The following is a 20157-nucleotide window of genomic DNA, read 5'->3' as shown; positions in this document are numbered from 1 at the left end:
GTTCGTTTCTATTAAAGATTATCCAGCCTTCACATTCCCACCTGGAGGAGAGAGACAAACAGCAAGTTTTAAACTGTTATCGTTGTTTTGTTTAAACTAAATATATTTAATGTAATTAAATGCAGTGAAAATAACTGACTAGCCTTTTTTTCTCTTAAAGCAAAGCAACATTAATTAAATTAATTTAAACTAAAATATAATTCTAATAAAAGTAGCTACTGACTAGCATCAAACAATTCATTTGTGAAGGTCAAATATGAGAATGTATTTTTAGTACTTTTACACAAAGCTGCCTTTTCAGCTCATGTATGTGCGTATACTGTGCACTCTCAATGTAAGTAAAAGCTATTGATGAGAACGATGTGACTGAACGTGAGGCTCTGACTGAACTGAATAAACTCAACACAGAGCAGATTATTGGATTTCACTGGTGCCCCTCCCTGCTCTGTGTCTGAGGACAAGTCTCTGTTAGACACATAACTCTGAAGTGGTTCTTGGACATACTGTTCACTCCATATAAATCCTGCTCCTTTTATGAGCCCCTGGTTTACTAAAACTGTCCCCTTCTCTCTCTCACACACACACACACACACACACACACACACACACACACACAGAGCCCAGGAAGGTCACACATCTCGTCCTTGCTTGAGACATCAAATGTGTATTTTAGTGTAAAAACAGAAAACCAAAGACGTACACATGCGCAGACGTAGTTTTCTCTTACTCAAGTCCACCTCGGTTACGTGTTAGAAAACGCAATCGTAGCTAAACTTAAAGAGTCGTCAGAGTCTCATCACGGTGGTTGACCCTCACCGTGTGAAACGTGCCAGCATAGTTTTGCACCAGCATGGCGAGTTAGTGCTGCACCATGGTTAAAAGTGTCTTGTGTGGCCTGCAGTTTAGAGCCCACCTGCCAAAATAATTTATGATCCTTTTAAGAGAAACACTGCCCATGATCTTGAAGGCTGAATTTTCTGGCCCCAGCGCTGCTACAATATTTCACGATTATCAGACTATCCCTGACGGCGTCATAAAACACCTCATATTACCACACTTCCCTGTCTGTCTCTGCCACAGTCTTTTTTTACACCCTCTCTGTGGTGGGTCACAATTTAAGGCATTTTTAGGAGACAGTATTTTCTTCCAAACCCAAAACTGGCGCATGCCACAAGGTCGTCGATTCAGGGAAGAAAACTGAGTCCAAACTCCCTCCATCACTGTTCATATATTCTTTGGTTTTCAGTACGACATGTATCGTGTGTTTTGCTGACTGTAATGTAGATGCAGAAAGAAGGAAGTTAGAAGTCACAGAGGAACGGGTCACAACAGTGTTGCTCAAGAAAGCATTTTACTGGCAGCTCTTTCACTAAAGCGAATAATACTGGTGTTGATTTTAGCTGGCTGCAGACAGACTGCAGTTAGCCGAGTCAATGGCACCGTTCAAGGCCTCTCCATCATTCTCTGTGAGCAGACCTGCAACCAGCTCGTAAAGCCGCTCATAAACTGACACTAACAGAGCTGGCTCTGCCCAAATACATAAAGCATCCAAAGCAAGACACAAACGCATTAACTGCTCAGTATTAACAACAACTCCAGCACCAGCACTTCTTTTCACCTGAATGGGGCTATCAGGGTTCACATGATTAAAGAGGCTTTAAACTGATTGTTTGAACTCGACTGCATTAAAACTTTATATTAAACTGTCTTTTTAAAGTTTTGCACTCATAATGTCGTTGCCATAAGAGGTGACCCATGAATCACCCTAAAGTGATTTGACTGAAAGCCCAAAATCAACAAAAAAAGAGTAAGTGGCAGCTGAATTAAGACATAAAAGCTCTTTTGTGAGATGAAATATTATAATCTTCTAGAGTATGGGGAGATTGACCTGCCAAGCTTGCACTGTATTGAGCAAGGGCTCAATATTAGCTCAAATAATAGCCCATTCTGAATTAGTTAATCCTGCCATTATCTGAAGTAAGAACAACTGGCCAGACCCAGTGACTGCTTGGCTGGGAATCTGTTTTGTGTCTTTGCTTACGGTTTTAATTGTAACAAGCTGAGGGGAGAGAGCAGACAGACTGAAATCTATTATGTCACTACAATGTCACTGGGACCAGCATTCCCATCAGAACATCACAGCAAAAAGAAGTCTTTAGGTGCAGATTCCCACAAGAACGGCACAGAGACCCAGCCAGGAAAGCCAAAGGCAGGTCTAAAGAGAAACAACCTCATTTTACTGGAAAATTGTTAAACTGAGAAATCTATGAAGCACAAAGATTGCAATCAAACGGAGCAACAAATGAAGCAAACAAAAGGGGTCAAAGGTTTTTGTTTTTTGCTGTGAATGGAGGCACAGTGACTGAGGAATGAAGACAGAGCAGCATTTAAGGGCCCACAAAGCTGTGCATTTAAATAAACAGGGTTACGTCCTTCTCCTTTGGGCCCAATGAAGTCCATCAAAGAACATGGTAATGCCCCAGTGAATGGACACAAGGACTCCCAAACTCCCACATTTTCACTTCGTGTGAAAGAATGTGACATAATAAACACAACCTCCCCCCACATGAAAAACAGACATAAACTGAGTTTTAAATACTTGCTGCCCTGGTTACAACTTTAAATCATTATTGAGGTTGCCATGCGGCTCTTAATGCAGCGAGCAGATCTCATTATTTGTGGGAAGTTAATAAGTAATGCTGTGCCCTCAAGAAGTAAAAGCAGTGGTACAGGAATCAATAATTATTGCTGGAGGGCAGAAACAGCAGTGGAAAATGTGTCAACTCTGTTGTAGTCAATAAAGTTGTGTCTACTCAGCTTCCGGAATTATCAATCAATTTACTTAATAATATAACCCAACGGAAAGTGGTGCAAGAAATATTCACATCCTTTAGCAGAGTGAATACCACAATGCAAAAAGTCCTGCATTCAAAAATTTATTTAAACCTGCATCTAATAATTATGACCACGTGGGGTGAGTGCAAAAACACTGACATATTATCACCTTAGCATTAGCATTTGTTTGAAGTCATGAGTTTAATATTCTCTATTCTTTTAGCTCTGCTTTGGTCTCTGCTTTTTTTTTTTTCTCCCTGACCTTCCTGTCCCTCTCATTGTCTCTGTCAGAATAAAGGCACAAAATGCGCTAAAAAATAACTTCAAAAATAGTAATAATTATGATGAACCTGCTGCGACGCACTTGCAGTTCAATGCTTTAAACTTCAAAAGTCACAAAGCATTGAACAACAAGTGCGTCCCAGCAGGTTCATCACTTTTCAGTGTCCCCTGGAAACACTTGTTTGTGTTTTGTCTGTTTGCGTGTGTTTTCTGAAGTTGCAGTGTGTTGAGCTCTCAGGGCCACCGTACTGCACCGCTGCTGAAAGGCGACTGAAAATGAAACATCATTCACTCAGAAAAATATCGGACTAACTTAATCCTATTCTCCCCACTGAGCCAAAAATCAAGACCGGGAGAATATTTTATGACCCTGAACAGATGTTATTTTTCTTGCTCATCTATTTCTGTTGCAGTGAGCGAGCACACACACAATAGAATGCAGAAAATCGCTGTTTACGATGCGGGCTCGGAGATTGTGGGTCAGTCCAGTCTGGAGACAGGTGTTCCCTGCCAGCTCGGTCCCAGCTGAGCTGCTGCATAGACGCAGCTCTTTCACGCTGCAGAGCATCTACATTCCAACTACTTTTAATTTTACAAGAGCCTGGGGGCCACTAGACCCGCTCTGGCTCTGGATCTATGGCGTATGGTCCTGGACGCTCTCCACAGACCCAAGCCTTACACACACATTAGCCCGTGTAAATACTGCAGGCCAGGCCCAGCTAGGGCCAAATTGGGTGGCAGCATGGTGCTGTGCCTCTACTCAGACATCTGTTCATTTAACTGTTATCTACCATCGTGCCCTCAGGTCGTCTCGTTTGGCAGGCCACTTTGTTCAAGCTAAGGAGACTTACTGGGAATCTAGCTCCCTTTGTAGGTGAAGAGGCAAGGCTACTCAGTAGTCATAAACAGGGTGTGGTCAGATGTTTGAGGAGTCAACATCTTTCTGCAGACACAGTATCTGATGCCGCTGGGTGTGATCCCTCTCTTCCTCTATATAAATGATTAAAACCCTCATTAACGTTAGGTGATATGGCTGCAGTGGAAAAGGTCCTGGAGAGAGGCAGAAGAGAGAGGCAGAGGAATGGAAAGAAGACAGGAAGAAGACTGGGCAGTGAGAGGGGGATGGCAAGTAATAAGAGAGGAAAAAACAGATTGGGGTGAGGGAGGGGTGGAAAAAGAATGGGTGGCAGGAAGCACAAGGGAGGGGAGAAACAGTGTGGCGAAACAGCAAAGGGAGAGAGATGATGGATTAATTGAAAATATATGAAATTTAACCTTAACGGCAAAGGATGAGAAACTTCCAGCTGAAGAGAAAACTGGGTTTAAAAAAGTGTTATTTAAAGTGTTCAGAAGATTTGTTTGTGATACTAGTGGAGAGAAGAGGAGTAGTGTGATGTGGAGCAGAACTCCGGGGTCTTGACCTGCGGATACGAGTCTTATTACTGAATCATCTCTAATTTGTTGTACAATCCTCCTCTATTAGCCCTTGATTATGAGTTCAGCTGTTCTTTAAAGAGCTTCTATTCAATAGCTGGCACTTTCTGCACAGGTCCATTCATCAGACAGGGAGGTCCAGTTCAGATGAGCAAATTGAGGTTTATTTGCTTGACTGCTAAAAAATCTACAGACACACACTTTTCCAAATAAAGCCTGGTAAACTTTGCCTTCTGCGGTTATGACTCTCAGTTTGTGTATGCGTGTGCACGTACATGTGCGGGTGGCCTCCATAAAATCGCATGTTACAGCACAGTGCAGCAATAAATACAACCACTACAGTTTATTCCTTTAATCAGTGATCTACACCAAAACTACTTTCAGCCAGTGACACGGTTCAGTTGCATGAGCAGGAGCTTGGCTTCAGCCAGCACCTGCTATCTGTGGCTCTGATAGTGTATCTATCTACTTCTGCACAGAAACACCTGAGCTCTAAACATGGTTCCAAGTCCCAGGAGAGATAAGATAAAAAAGTAAACCAAACCGAAAATGAACTCCAACACTTGAGACCCAATAAAATGCAACCAAGAATGACTGATTGTATTATTTAGCATTCTGTAAAATCAACTTGATACCAAATTCTGTGCTCACAATTTGTGCTCTTGTCTTTGTATATTTTATCCAAGCTAGCAACACGGCTCTGGTGAGGGCGATGCCAGTCTGTCAGTCCGCCACATTGTTTCAGACTGAACTATGTCAACAACTGTGCTATGGACTTTTGTGCAGATATTTGTGGTCCCCACAGAATGAATCCTTTGCTGATCTTGACTTTTCTCCTGTCCCCACCATGAGGTCGAGGTTCTTTTTTTCATCTCAACAACTGCTGGATAAATTACCAGGATCATTGGTGAAGACATTCATGTTCCCTCAGGATCAACTGTAATAACTTTGATGATCTCTTAACTTCTAATTCACATTTTCAAATAAAATAGCATTTGACCAAATATTTAAGCGTGGGGCTAACTATCAAATGTTATCATGCTAACACTAAACGAAGGTGGTGAACATGGTAGACATAAAGGGTGTGTTAAGACAAAGCTTTGCGTTACTTGCACAGATTCAATGGACAGTTTGTGCTGTTCATTTTGATCCACCAATGCACCAACAACTACACAGACATTAGCTGGAAGCTAGCTTTCAATGCATGCACAGATTGTCTGTGAGCATGCCTGTGTGTGTCGTGTTCAGCCCAGAACTTATCAGTAACTCCAGTCCTGTCTGTCGTTTGCTTTATTATGATGTAGACTCACAACCCGTATGGTTGCCGTCTTCAGGTAAAGTTGGTGCCCCACTGGCTCACCTGGTAGAGCACATACCATAATGGCTTAATCTGTAGTGGCATGGGTTTGAGTCCAACCTGCGGCCCCTGCTGCATGTCATTCCTCTCTCTCACTGTAGCTATAAGAATAAAGACAAAAAATGCCTATTGTTTAATTAATTGTATATTGCCAACTGTAACCTATATTATACAATAACCAATATAAGTAACAAGGGCACTCTTCCCTTATTTCTTCACATAGAAGGTGGCAACCCTGAATTAAAGAATTACACCCACTTGTGTCTTTTCCTGCAATCTCACTGCCTCTAAAAGTCACCTTTCATTGTGTCTAATCACAGCTCAACACCTATAAAACTTCAGCATGTTATTATGAATATGTTAGCATTTTAACCTTTAGCCAATTTACACTTTTAATTTGAAGCATGCTCTATTCCTCTAAAAGTCCTTTTATATTTAAATGAAGTCAGCTGTTACAAAACTGGTACAAATAGCACAAGGTCAAAGCACTGACTGGAAACAAAACAAACTGGAATGCCATCAAACTTGAACTGCATTTTAGATAAGAGAAGATAACTATTAACGTTGATGGATCCACTGTTGCTGTTGACACAGCTTCTAGGAGATATGAGTCAGTTATGACAGATATAAACACCCATGACACTATCAGCCCTGGAGCTGTCATTATGTAAGTCTGGAGCCACACTAATGCCACGGGTAAGGGCATCGCAACCCCCCCCCCCCCCCCCCCCCCACACACACACACACACACACACTTATTAGTGTTAGATAAGGTGCTGGAATATCTTGTTTAGATATGCTCCTCACCCTCAGCTTTCCACCTCCACACCAGGTCCTGATTGTGTGCAGTTGTTAGTCGCTCACCACAGTATTAATGCTGGTTGACGGTCACTAACTGTCTGGTTGTCACAGGCCGTCGGAGATCCTCACATTTCTGTCATTTCAGCCTTACAATAGTGCATGTGCAGCAAACCAGACGGGAGAATAAAAGGCAAAAGGAGGAGATGATATCTAAAATGTGCAGAGTGAGCAATTTCCCGTCTCTTCATTTTTGACAAAGAAAAGCAATTAACAAGCAGTGAGGAGGCTAATACTTCTCATTACAGACCTTTGACAGCCTCAGCGAGGCTCCATACAAAAGGAGGAATTACACTGGGGTGAAGAGAAGCAATAACTGTGAACCTCGGCTATAGGATGTAGCTATTTCAGATCTGTCTATGGACCTACTACAATGTAAATTAACTTCTCTGTGGAGCCTCAGCTATCTGCAGGGGACAGACAATAAAAGGAACACCTGAATGATATAATGCAATCTAGCACAATATCCATAAATAAAACTTATGAGGATTTTCTGTTTTGTTGAACCTGTGACAGGGAGGTGTTCATTTGTAGCCATGTATGAGGCTGTAGGTTGTGATTTTGTTGTTCTGGGTTGAATTACAGATGCTTCCCTTTAATAAACAATCCAGGAAGCGTTCGCAGCAGGGACGGACAAAACATGTCCCCACAATGTCAGAGTAGCTGATGCTGCTGACGTCGTAGGTAAACACATGACAGTCAGCATTAGTAACTGTAATGAAATATCTCTGTGGGTAACGAGCAGCAGGTCTTGTTTGCTGTTTCACCACCGACACAGTCTGAGCAGCTGCCTCAGTCATTGTCCCCCTGTTGTTCATACAGCCACAAACTGCAACAATAACGGGGCCGAGCAGAGGAATGCACACACACACACACACACACACACACACACACAAAACCACACACACGCTCACCTACGAGTGTACACAGAGGAAAGAAGAGAAGTCTTAGGAGGAGAAATGTCTCACCTCAGTAACAGGATAGTAAAGTTAAGTTTAGGAGTCCTTTAAAATGGAGGCTGTGTGCTAAAAAGAACCCATGCACGTACGTAGAATTTAAGCACTTCCTATTGAGACGCACCCAAATGTGTGTGTGTGTGTGTGTGTGCTGGTTAAATGAGAAACACTGTGCCAAAAATTTTCGTTTTAACATCTGTGTTGCAGTTTGCTGTAGGCTTAGTTATACATGCACAGTGTAGGTCATGCACAGCAGAATACAGCATTTAATCCCTAAACCCAAAGAGTGAGAAAATGAGCAGTTAGCTCTCTCTGATTACAACCCTTCAGTCTGAGGTTTTCACCTTTCCTGCTTCTCTCCAGGACTTTCTGGACTCGTGTCAGACTTCATGAGCAGGATCCTGAGTTCTTTCCAGAGGTCTCTCCAAACTCCAGCTCATCCATCACTGTGATCTCTATTATGGAGGGAGCTCCCTGCCGTGGTCAAGGAGCGTGATAACAAGACAGCGTAGAAACAGATGTGTGTAAAAGGTGAGCAGAGTGCACGCTGCCTTTTGGAGGAGATGAGCAAACACCTTTATTTATCATAAAGGAAAGGACGTTTGAAGTTTAGGGTTCACCGGTCACACTGAGATCTGCATGGCTTCACCACAGCTAAACTACAATTATATCCACCCCAGCCCCCCATCCCTCCAGATATGACTTCTAGTACATCCACAGTATTTAATCACAGAGTAATGACCCTCAGGTTGTCTGTCATCTTTGGTTTGGCACAGTCACGCTTTTCAGGCCAATTCGCTGCTGGATATTCCTGGCTCACCTCTTTACCCTCTGCTTAATTTATCTGTTTCCTCTGAGAATACTGGACTCCGTGTAATGAAGACAAGCTCGGCTCAACTTGCTGCATGAATTCCTGAATTCCTCCTCCTCTGATTAATACCTCACAGGGATCCACCATCTCTGGGATAGAGCAGACGTTCGTATTCTCAGGTCGTGTCACCCTATTGTCTCCCTTGTGTTTTCACTGCTGTCAGGAGGGAAGTGTGATAAAGTTGCCTTTTCTTTGCCTGCTTCTATGTTTGACTGTCTACACAGTCGGCCGGTCGGTCTCCTCCTGCTGCGGGGGGAATCTGGGCACACAGGCGATTGTTTTACGAGAGGTTACAGGAAGGTCAGATCTAAAATCAATGAGGAAACAGCTCTGCTGCTCTAAACTCTATTTCTGCCAAGCAGGATCCTCTGAGAGGAGCTGGGATATCAGGAACCCCAAATGGGAGGATCATTAACATGACAGATAGAGGGGAAGAGGAGGGATGAGAGGAAAGCGCTGTTGCTTGTGTGAAATGTGAAACGCACAGGTGTAATGGCAATACACTGTTTTCTTCTAAACATTCTTGGTGCTAAGCAGAATTTTATCCCAATGTCAATGTACATAACGAAAATAACAAGTATTGCACGTTCAGTTTCACACAGAAGAAAAACTGCAAGCAGGAAATTACTTGAAACCACAAAATGTTTTAGCTTTTTAATGGTAAGGCGGGGCCCACTGGAGCTGTAACTGCCAATATCCTGATAAAAATGGAATAAATAAATAAAATAACAGCACAGAAATAGTAAAAACCTTTTTATTTGTATTCAAACAGGAATTTAAAAGGGAGGAGCTGCAGCTTCTTTTAGAAAATAGTTCCTCTAGAAAGCACCACAAATGTAATAATATCCAGAGTCTTTGTTCCTTATAGGAAACCTCAGGGGGCTGCTTTAATGTTTGCTTCCCTCTCTGCTTCTTCAGAGCAGGGCGGATATTACACTTTAGAAGCATATAGCGAGTTTATAAAATCTCACACTGATTATGAGCAGTGTGAGCCCCTGGCTCTCATCTTATTTTGTTCAGTGAGGCTGAACCAGGACACCTTTAGTTTGGGACAAAGCACTGAACGCTGGATTTCGTTCCACTTCTTTGCTGCTGCTGCTGGCTCCAAAAACACAGCGCAGCTTCTAGTGCCGACTCCCACAGGTCAAAAACAACTTGCCCATACAGACCAAGCACCAACACCGAAGAACCAAAACCCTGCAGTTCCTCTAATGGCCACTAGAGTCTGGCTCCAGCAGTGAGTCAGTCCCCATAGACTCCCATGTTAAAATGTCCAACTTTACAGCAGAAATAAACATGTTTACAGCCTGGTACAAAAACAGTTTTGGTCTCTAGAGCTAATTTCCGCCTTCATGACGACTGTTTATATAACGCACCTGTTTACATTTTATTAAGACTTAAAGTAATGGAGAATTGAGGGCGTGGCCTCTTTGAGTGACAGGTGGGTGAGTGTATGTTTGCCAAAAACCAGCATGCACCGTATGAGGAACTGCCAAGATGGAGATGGCGGAGCAGCTCACTCTATGGGTGAGGTCACATAGGCTACGTCCATCTTTATTTACAGTCTATGATACATACCCTAGAGTCATGAGGCCTGAACATTTTGGGGAATATGTTAATTTGCTATCTTGCTGAGAGTTACATGAAAGGAGAAATGCCACCTTTATATCTAGTCTGCAGCTGATTAGCTTAGCTTAGCATATAAACTGGAAACAAGGGGGAACAACTAGCCTAACTATCTGAAAGTAACAAAACCTACCAACCAGCACTTCTAAAGCTTATAAAATAACATGTCCCATAATAATTGTTATATTTTGTTTAATCTGTACAAAACCAGAACACTAGAAATAATGAGCCTTGTAGAGCTTGAGTGACCAGAAGAGTTGGTTGATTCTCTGTGAGTTTGTCACAATGAGCGATGCCTTTCACATTACTCTGTCATTTGATCCATTGTTAATGTAAAAAGATCAGTGATAGCCGTTTTAAGAGTGCAAAGAGCAGACTTTAACTTCTTAAATTCTGCTTCACCTCAGGTTGATCTGACCCACTAGGCAGAACATGAACAGGAAGATGTGAGCTGACAAGCATTTAGAGTATGAATTCTCCTCATAAATGCCAGACATCATCAAAGTGTAGCTACAGTGTGGTGCCAGCATCATCTGCCTGTGGGTCTGAAAGATCTTGCTTCATGTGGCCTGAAGATTTTCAGTATTTACGTAACATTCACATCCTGGCTAAAGATTAAAACAAGGTCTTACAAAAGTTCATGGCCAAGCCTCTGTCTCCTATCACGGTGTGTACAGTAGTTGGGGGTTGGACAGTTTAGTGTGAATATACAGTACGTCATTTAAATTCTTAAACTATGAGTCAATTTGAAACTTCAACGCTGCCAAAGAAGGATTACTGTGCGGCAAAGTTTTCCAATCCCACTGTATGTGAAGTTATAACGCCCTCTTAGAAGTGGAGGTACAGTAACATGTCATGATGTAAACCTCCAAGATAAAAAACTATGGTGTCTTTCCACAAACTGCAGTTACCTTCATACATAATCTGATATGTCCAAAGACACTAGTGTAAAAATGTGATGCGACGAATAAAGCTGCATTGGCAGGCAGACAGAAAGCATGCTTTCGACCATGGCCAAAAGCCCTGGTAAAAATTGTGTATATACGTATACAGTATATATGGAGTTTGTTTTTGTCAAACTATTAAGTATGTATTGCAATTTTTAAAACTTTTTGCTCTTCTTATTACTCTTAAGCATTAAAGGTCCATATAGTATAAAGGCAGCTGTCCAGCAGTCAGGACTTCTGGAACTTTGTGATGTCACAACAAAGCAGTAAATGCTCTCAGCCATGCCCCAAGCCCCGCCCACCTGGACCCACCATCCAACATTACAGGATTTGGTTTCTCTGAGTGTTTACCTGAAATCTGCTGTATTCTTATTGGATCACTCAGAAAACAGTCAGCCAATCAGAAGAGAGGCTCAGAGCCTCCTCTCTTCTGATTGGCTCAGTGACCTGTTGTTACTAGAGCGACAGAGAGAAGCCTGAGAGAGGAGATACACTGAGATGGTTTTTGGTTCTTAAAACTACAAATAAATATATCTTCTTATGGATCAACACCGAGACTTTTAACTTAGTGTGACAACTGGAAGTGTTCATTTGTTCATCTTGTGTGATTACTTTGTCTATTTCAGTTGTTTTGTTAGTTACTCAATGCCACAATACACTGTAAAATTAATATTAACATGTGTAACAACAACAATAATAATATATGATTGCAGCTTTTTTAAATGTTTTTTGTAACTGTACCACATTTTTTGTTGGTTTCTGTCTTACTGTGTGAAATCGTGCTGTCACACTGTAGACCAAATTCAGATGACATTTTGGGAATGATGCCATCCAAGTGTTTGAAGTTTCTCTGTGGTAATCCAGACAGTATGCAGACGATTCGTTGAATTCATTCAGTGGTGTTGAGACTGCTCTCGAGAAAACATCAATTACAGTAGATTGTTCTGGTGGCGTTTCGGTTTGGTGTGAGCGGTTTGGCTGAACCAGCAAAGCGAAGGCTGTGTGATGCGTGTTTAGTGAGTTCTGACACGGTCCAGGGCTTGGTTGATCCTTCTCTATTGAATAAGCACATGTCTTACGGGACACGAAGATTGATGCTGCTCCCATTGAACTCTGGGATATCCCTGTCCTTGGCTGGGCAAGATTTCGGGGTTTGTGGGTAATGGGGGGAAACCACTTCCCTTGCTTGTTAAACAAGACCATTAAAAGGTATTATGAGCTGGCCTCTAGAAAGGCTTTTGCGTGTCATTGCTTGCATCTGTTGGAGGGTGTTTCTGGGATCTCTTGTTTCTTTAGATTATTCCAAAATACAGTAATTCTGCTCCCAAGTGTTAGAAAGGTCAGTGGAAACACTGAGGTACACAGAGAAACACAGTGAAGAGGAAACAACAGTCAGAGCATCACACCAATATGATCATCATCAACCTCACTGATGCTTTCAATGCAAAACTTTGTACACAGCAGTGTTAGGAGACATAATCTATATAATTCGATCCTATAAAGTTTAGAACTGACACATTTCTCAGAAAGACTTCAAAGCTTAACCCTGCTAACATGCTGCACATCCCATGATCTGAGCCATCCACAGCCATGTCAGACCCTCGGGCTATGATCACATGTTCTCCAGGTTACACTGGTGGGATTAAGTGGTGAGGGTTCAGCCTCACAGTGCTGCTCCTTTATAGGTCAGGGACAGAGTTTCATCAGTTATGTGTAAATCAATCTTTCAGTTTGTCTTTAACACCAAAAACCTTTTAGACACTTTAGACATTGTTCTAGTTCAGGCTTGAATGAGTTAGTTTCATCCAATCAAAAACTATAATGAAGCAATATTTATTTTAGTCCTTACATGAATACATGCATTTTCAATAATTAAAAAACAACATTTACTGTGTGTTGTGGAAACAAGGAAATTAAAACACTGAAAGAGTCTGAAAAAGTCATCAGTCTTTATCAGTTAGCATTAGCAAAAAGTTGCACAATACAGCTACTTTACTACCTTTACCAAACATTTCTGCAATATTTCGTATTTATTAATGTTACTACTGCACCACTAGCACATCATTGTAATAGTACCAGTGCCTATTTTATTTTTATTAGCATCTAATATTTGCATGAATGTACCAGACTAACTATTTATCTGCTGTTAAAAATCATGCAAAAATCATATTAGATTTGGTGGAGAGTGCACAATGTATTTAATATTTGCAACTTCAATTCAGATTTCACTGTCACAATCAGATCTCTACTCACACCTGAGCTGATACAGCTCAAGGCTAATGTGGCAAGTTGTGTACTTGTCAACAGTGATTATTTTGTCCTTTAAGGAAATAGTCCTGGGTGTGGTGCTGTCCAGATTAATGATACATAACTCTGGGTGCCTGCAGGACTGCCATCAGTTCTATGACATTACATGTGAGTGTGTGCATGTGTTTGAAAAGACAACGCAGATCCTTTGCTCCTCCCCAGTTCCCTCCCCATCTCCATTATTGGAGACAATAATAGTCGACCAGACAACCACAAACAGCTGGTGAATGTAAAACAACAGTTTATTGATTACAAATACATATGGCTGTGGATTGTGTGCAGAAACTTTTCTGTATTTACTATATGACAGTTTAATTGGAAGTCTTTCCCCTCACTATTATTATTTGTTGTACATGTCCATCAAACTAAGGTCTTTTTTTATTTTCTGTGACACACTATGGTTTATGAACTTGGCTGTGCAGCACGACTTGAAATCTTGGAGGACCTCTGCTTGGACTTTGCCCAACACAGTGGAACCCTGGACCCAAGTTCAAGCTGCAGGTCTGGGGCACACAGTGGAAAAAAGGGGGTTAATATGATGGAAGTCGTGTCTGAATAGAGACTTCCCTGCTAGAGCTCCGAGGTCGGAGGATTAGATTTGTCATATGCACAGAAGAGCTCTGACTGTGGTTGTGCACACTTCACTGCTCAGGAGGAATCCGTGAAGCGAGTGTCCGTGCTGTTTGGGATGTTCAACGGACAAAGTAATATGAGGGCAGTGTCAGCCGGAGAGGTACTGGGCTCAATTCCCAGAAATATTGCACTCATGCACATGGATATTACAGGAACACTTGTATAAGCAAAAGAAGGCAGAAGATGCAATATAATCTGTGTTGGTGTAGTTAGATCCCAGTGTGTGAGGGTCATTAAGTATGCATGTTGACAGATAATGAAAATGGCATTGCTTTTTCTCTCTCTCCTTCTCTCTTCCACTATACCATCATTCCAGTGGCAGTGCAGGGCCCTCTTATTAGGTCAGCTGAAAGTGGAAAATTAGCACAATTCCCCCGGGCTGGGATTTATCCCACATCTCTTCCAATTAGCTTCCTGAGCTTCTGGAGATAATTGCAGTGTACAGTGCAGAGACAGGAGCTGCTACAACCTCGCTGCTACTGCTGCTGCCGTTTCTGCATTCCTTTCTCCATGCCACAGACAGTCATGCACTTCCTCCCAGAGAAAATGAGAAATGAAAAAAAAAAACTTAGGGAACGGAGAGAGTAACTATAGGATCAACATCCCTTCTCTCCTGGTTAATCCAGCTTGGAGGCGGCCCCATCCCTTGAGCCTGGTTCCGTTAAGTACTTACATACGCTACCAAGAGTTTGGAGTTGGGAGAAGTTTTGCATGTGTTGTCATTTATAGCGCTATCATCTTTAATAACGGGGAGGGATTAGCGCCATTGCCTTTTGATCCTATAATCCGCACTCCTCAAAATCCCAAACTTTATCGGATTCCCTCTCTGCTGGACCCGCTGATCTGCTGGGAAAGACAGAAATTGACCTCAAATGAGGCGCTGTCCTGTGAAATCTCCGACAGGTGACAGCAGTAATTCAAGGCAGAGAGGAGAACAGTTGGCCTAATGTGGCCATGGGAGATGAGCCTGTTGGCTCATATGAGGCTGTTGTCAAGGGAGATTAAAGGACTTCATAAATATGCCCTTCCATTTTGCGGGGGCGTATATCACCGGGCCGCATTAATCAGCACTGCCCATCCATAGCAGAGTAATTGCATCGGAAGATGAAAGCTGAGGAACTTCATCTCTCCACCTGTACCATACATCGCATCACAGATTTGTCACATATGATTCATGTCAAGTCTGGAAACAACCCAACATATATCCTCCTCCCGGCATCAGTATATGCAGAAAGGCTTTACTTAGTCATTGCTGATGGCACATGGAGGAACAGGAGCTAGTTTGGAAATTTCTTGTTTGTAGAGATGACACTGAAACTTTATTTCTGCTGACACTTTGTAAAACAGTACATTGAATTAATACAGTAAAAACTTTAAAGGAACAGATCTCAATTAATGGAGGGACTCAGTACATCCAGAGACAGGAGCGGTGTTACAACTGGCGTCCCTTGTTCTCTTCATTAACGTGACATGGACTCCCTCACATCGCCTCCTCAGGAGTGATGTTCCACTTTCATTTACGGCCCACCTCTTCTCCACCATCGCGCTTTAACATGGAGGGGGAGTGGGTCCATTTCAGCGTTAGAGTAGCGGCTCGCGATCGCACACTGGAACTAATTAACGAGCTGGGCCTCCGTTTATGTTAAGCAATGTTTGAGAGCGGAGAACGACAGGAACTTAATTACATGGTGCTGGAGACAAGAATAGCCGCTGAAGGTTTCAGTGGAAAAATGTGTGGGGTTGCAGAGGCTCGCAGCTTTGTGAGGCTCTCGGCTCACGCTCTCATGCGCTGTCACTGACTGGATATTAAAGTTGTGTGTCACATTGTTTCTCTCGAAGATTTGCGAGTATAGTATTTCTTGTGGGACGTGTGCAGGGTGAAGTGCATACAGTAGATTTATCCCCTCTCTTTATTATCTGCATTCAGAGGCTGCAGGACAAATGAGGTTCACCATTACAGAGCTGCTGAATCTTCCAATTAGGAAACCTTTGCTGAATTATTGCCAAAAGATCTGAAGCAGTTGTTTGAACATGTGTGTGTCTGCGTGTGTGGATCCCAGTATGTTTCTGCTCTGATTGCATCTATGCAACACTGATAAAACAACTATGTCATGTTAATATGATGTGTAGTGTCGGGCAGTGATGCATTATCTTACTAATCCTTGTACCAGTCTCAGTGGGAGCTTGATGGAGGGTTAACCTGAACACAGGTACGCTACATGCTAGCTTGTCACAGCGGTGGGAGGTGTGGGGAGATGGTTAGCCTGCACCAGGAGGAGAACTGTGACTCCGAGTGAATCCAAGCTTGTCTTTCTACATGTTGTATCTTCATATCTGGCTGAGGTGGCTGGCTCGGGTTTTATTCAGAGTTGGTGTGTGAACTCTGCAGCGTATGGCTTTCACTGTGAGGGGAGGACGTATGTAGAGCTACAATCACCTGAGGTGTGTAAAGCACTGTTAAGAGTAACAGAGGTATTGTAATGAAGAACCTGTTCCGCATTCAGTTGACAAGCTGGTCCAGTGTGAGTTGGCTAACCTTTACCAAAAGAGGAGACGTGTGACTCCCGGGGACTCACGAGTTGTCGCGTTAATATGTTATGTTATGTTATGTTATGTATGTGTTTTTAGATTGCTAATGTTGACCACTATTAAGCCTCAGGTTCGACGGTGTGAACCCCCATGTCATGACTTTGAGCACCAGGGCGGCTGTCGCTCAGGGTCAGAAAGTCGATGGTTCAGTTCCTGACTAACCCTGTTCCTGGGCAAGATACTGAACTTTAAATTAGCCCTGATGTATCATTGGTGTATGAGTGTGTGTGTGGTAGAAAAGTGCCATATATGTAGGAAAATCACTGTATGAATGTGTGTGAATGGGTGAATGTGGCTTCCATTGTAGAGACCTTTGAGTGGTTGGTAAGACTAAAGTGCTGTGTAAGTGCAGTCCATTTACTATTTAATGTGGAGCTAGCTGTTGGTGATTAGTCAATACTTACGCTGGCTGCTTGTTAAACCATAAAGTCTCTCTATATCTGTGATGTGGGTATTGAGCTGTTTAAAGGTAAAAGTAAAGTTATGAGTGATGTAGTAACTTTCACTTTTGCTGTTGAGTGAAGTGTGTGTGATATGTGTATGTGTGTGTGTGTGTGTGTTTGTGTTTGCGTGCACGTGTGTGCGCTCTTAGTGCAAGCAGCAGGACACCCGTGGGCTATGAGGAATGTCTGTTAACCTAAGACAGGAGTGGAGGACAGGAAGTGAGGACTTCTAGAAAACATCGCTGCCATAAAATAAAGCGAACTCTTGAAATACTTCACTGATAGATTTACAAACTTTGGCTGCAGACATGGAGGCTTGGTTTGTTTCAGCAGGGCCACAATATATGCAAGTAAAATAATGTTAAGTAACTATTGTTGATTCATTAAAAAAAAAAACACCAACATGAAAGTGATGAAGGTACAAGTGAAACTTTCAGGCCTGTAAAGGAGGAAACAATTAAGTGAGGGTCATGTGATGAACTGTGATCTTGGCTTTTACCCCTTCCTTTCATCTTCTTACACTTGAGCCGCAAAGCCTCAATCCTCCTCCCAGAGCTGTACATTAAAAATGTATGGGACTCTGCACCTTTGGTTCCGTTGAAGTAATAATCTGCAACTATTCTTATAAATTCATGGTGATTCATAAGAGCTTCCAGATTTTCTGCTGAACACCTACAGTTTCCTGGGGATCCTGGGTTGTGCATTAAATCTACAAGATCAGCAATAACAACTGATTCAAAACATATAAAAGTGAGAATAAATGTTTTAAGTTTAAAATTTTCAATCTTAGATGCTAAAAGTAAGTAAAGTCAAACTACATGACTGTGTGAGCACAGAGTCTGAGAGCAGACGCTGACAGTTTAATCTGCTCATGGAAACATTTCTGTAACTTTAACCCAGTGAATCCAACAAAAAACATATGGTTTATTTTGAAGATGTTTATGTGGGTGATATACTGTACAGTAAAATGGTATGCCATTAGTATGGTTTATGTTTGGCAATAAAAGCTAAACCTGTTCATGGTGAATATGGAGTCAGTCTATGCAGAGGAATGTTGGTCACATGGTCTTGTTAGTCCAACACATTCAAACACTTTGTTATTTATGATGCTGGATTCCAGGGTTTCAGCGCTCACCGGGACCTCACCTGCCGTCTGGGTACGGCCCGAGCCCTCAGACCAGATCGACTGACCTCCAGCCACGAGTGACAGAGAGAAAGGAAAGAAAGGTCTCGCCGGTGACGACAGCTCGGTTTCGTGTGAATGGCGGGGGGAAGGCGCAACTTGGGCGTGTAAGTAACGAAAGGAAAAAAAAAAAAATCAGCTGAGTTAGTGAGAAAAGAGCACTGTGTTTCAGCTTTGGGAAAGGTGGTCAGCCTTCCCTCCTACTTCCCCTCACAATAACCGTTCTGGAGAATTGGCTGCCAAAGCCGCAGCTCTTATAGAGGAAACGGTGAGCAGCTGTGACGCAGCTGCCTACACTTGACTCTCCAGCATCACTGGATCGTTGCATACAGCGTGGTGCCCTGACCTTCACACTCTCTGTTCACATCCTGCCTACATGTCCTGCTCACAGTCCTTATCTCTTATCTGACGCCGTGTTACCTTGGTGCTGCATCACCATGGTGAAACAGTGAGCACCGTTGTTTAGCTTTATGTGATCCATGCCCACTTACAGCTGTCAACAGAAAACCACATGGAATTCCCCGGAGCTTTGGCACATGTCACGTCTGCAGAAGGAAAGTTTAGAGACACGACTTCTCCTCCGCTGAAGGCCACTGTGTGGATTTGTTGTTGTGTCCACACTGCACAGGATGCGATGCGTATTTTTGTCAACCAGTGATCAGTGACCAACCTAATTACACACTAATCAATCAAGTGTAATGAGTCTGTGCCCTAGCCGGGTGTGGCCCGCTCCACCCCTAATCCGCTGCGTCTGTTTAAGGGTAATTCCACAGCCCCATTTGTTTAACTTCACACGCCAAAACTTTCTTCTGGTCTGTGTCTTTCCCATACAACCATACAGTCATACGAGTCCTGTGTTTAGCAGGGAGGAAATTGAGGGTTTTGATCAGCTTTTGATGGAGGGACAATCTTAGGGTAACACAGGAACACAGAACAGGACGACGTCATTTATTACAACTGCACTAAATTCATAATCTGTTTGAGTTGGGCTTTTATTTCTCTACAACAAAGCCGAGAGTACGATGCATTCTGAAAAAAGGGTTTAACATCCATATGAAGTTTCTTATATAATACAGACGTATGATGAGTAATAATCATCAACACCATGACTGAGTGTTTCCACCTTGAACTGCAGTGAACCAATGACAGTCTCATAAAAACAGATTCAGACAGCCAGGGTTTCATACATCACAAACCTCAGGAACCAATCCTGTCAACTTGTGGGGACGAGGGGGGCGGGGCTAAATAAACCTTAAACCTTGTCAGTACAGAGAGAGAGAGTTAGCATTAGCACAATCGCTAACACTGTGTCAGCCACTACCTGTTAAGTCTTCTAATCGAACAGTAATAACAACAATAAACTCCTCAGAAACTCCTGAGTCTTGGTCTGACTGAGGCTCAAGCATGAGTCTGTCAACCTAGCGTGAGCCTGGTCCAGATTTTTCATTGAGGAATTAAGAATAGAGCTTCAGCACCAGTTTTTGAATTTCTTTTCACTTTCTATGTGAGAAAAACACGTCAAACCAAATATTAACCACAGCAGAGGATTTCAGAGTTTAAACCACGTCTATAGAGGAACTTTAAGCTGTAAGTGAAGCATAGCAACGTATATATATCTGGGAAAAATGAATGCATTAACCTCATAAAATATCTCAGTTTGGGGTCATAAAGGAAAACAAGAGGAACAACAGAGCAGCAGTTTCCTCCCGTTCTACTCGTATAACCCTGATCTCCCTGAGACCAGCTCTCTCTCTTTTATTCTCCCTTTTCCTTCAGCTCCACACTGCTGGTGTGGTTCTTTCATGACATTTCTGTAATTAAAGCCAAATGGCATAT

This window comes from Seriola aureovittata, chromosome 6, assembly GCF_021018895.1.
Source record: "Seriola aureovittata isolate HTS-2021-v1 ecotype China chromosome 6, ASM2101889v1, whole genome shotgun sequence".
NCBI lineage: Eukaryota > Metazoa > Chordata > Actinopteri > Carangiformes > Carangidae > Seriola > Seriola aureovittata.
Note: the sequence above shows the minus strand (reverse complement) of the source record.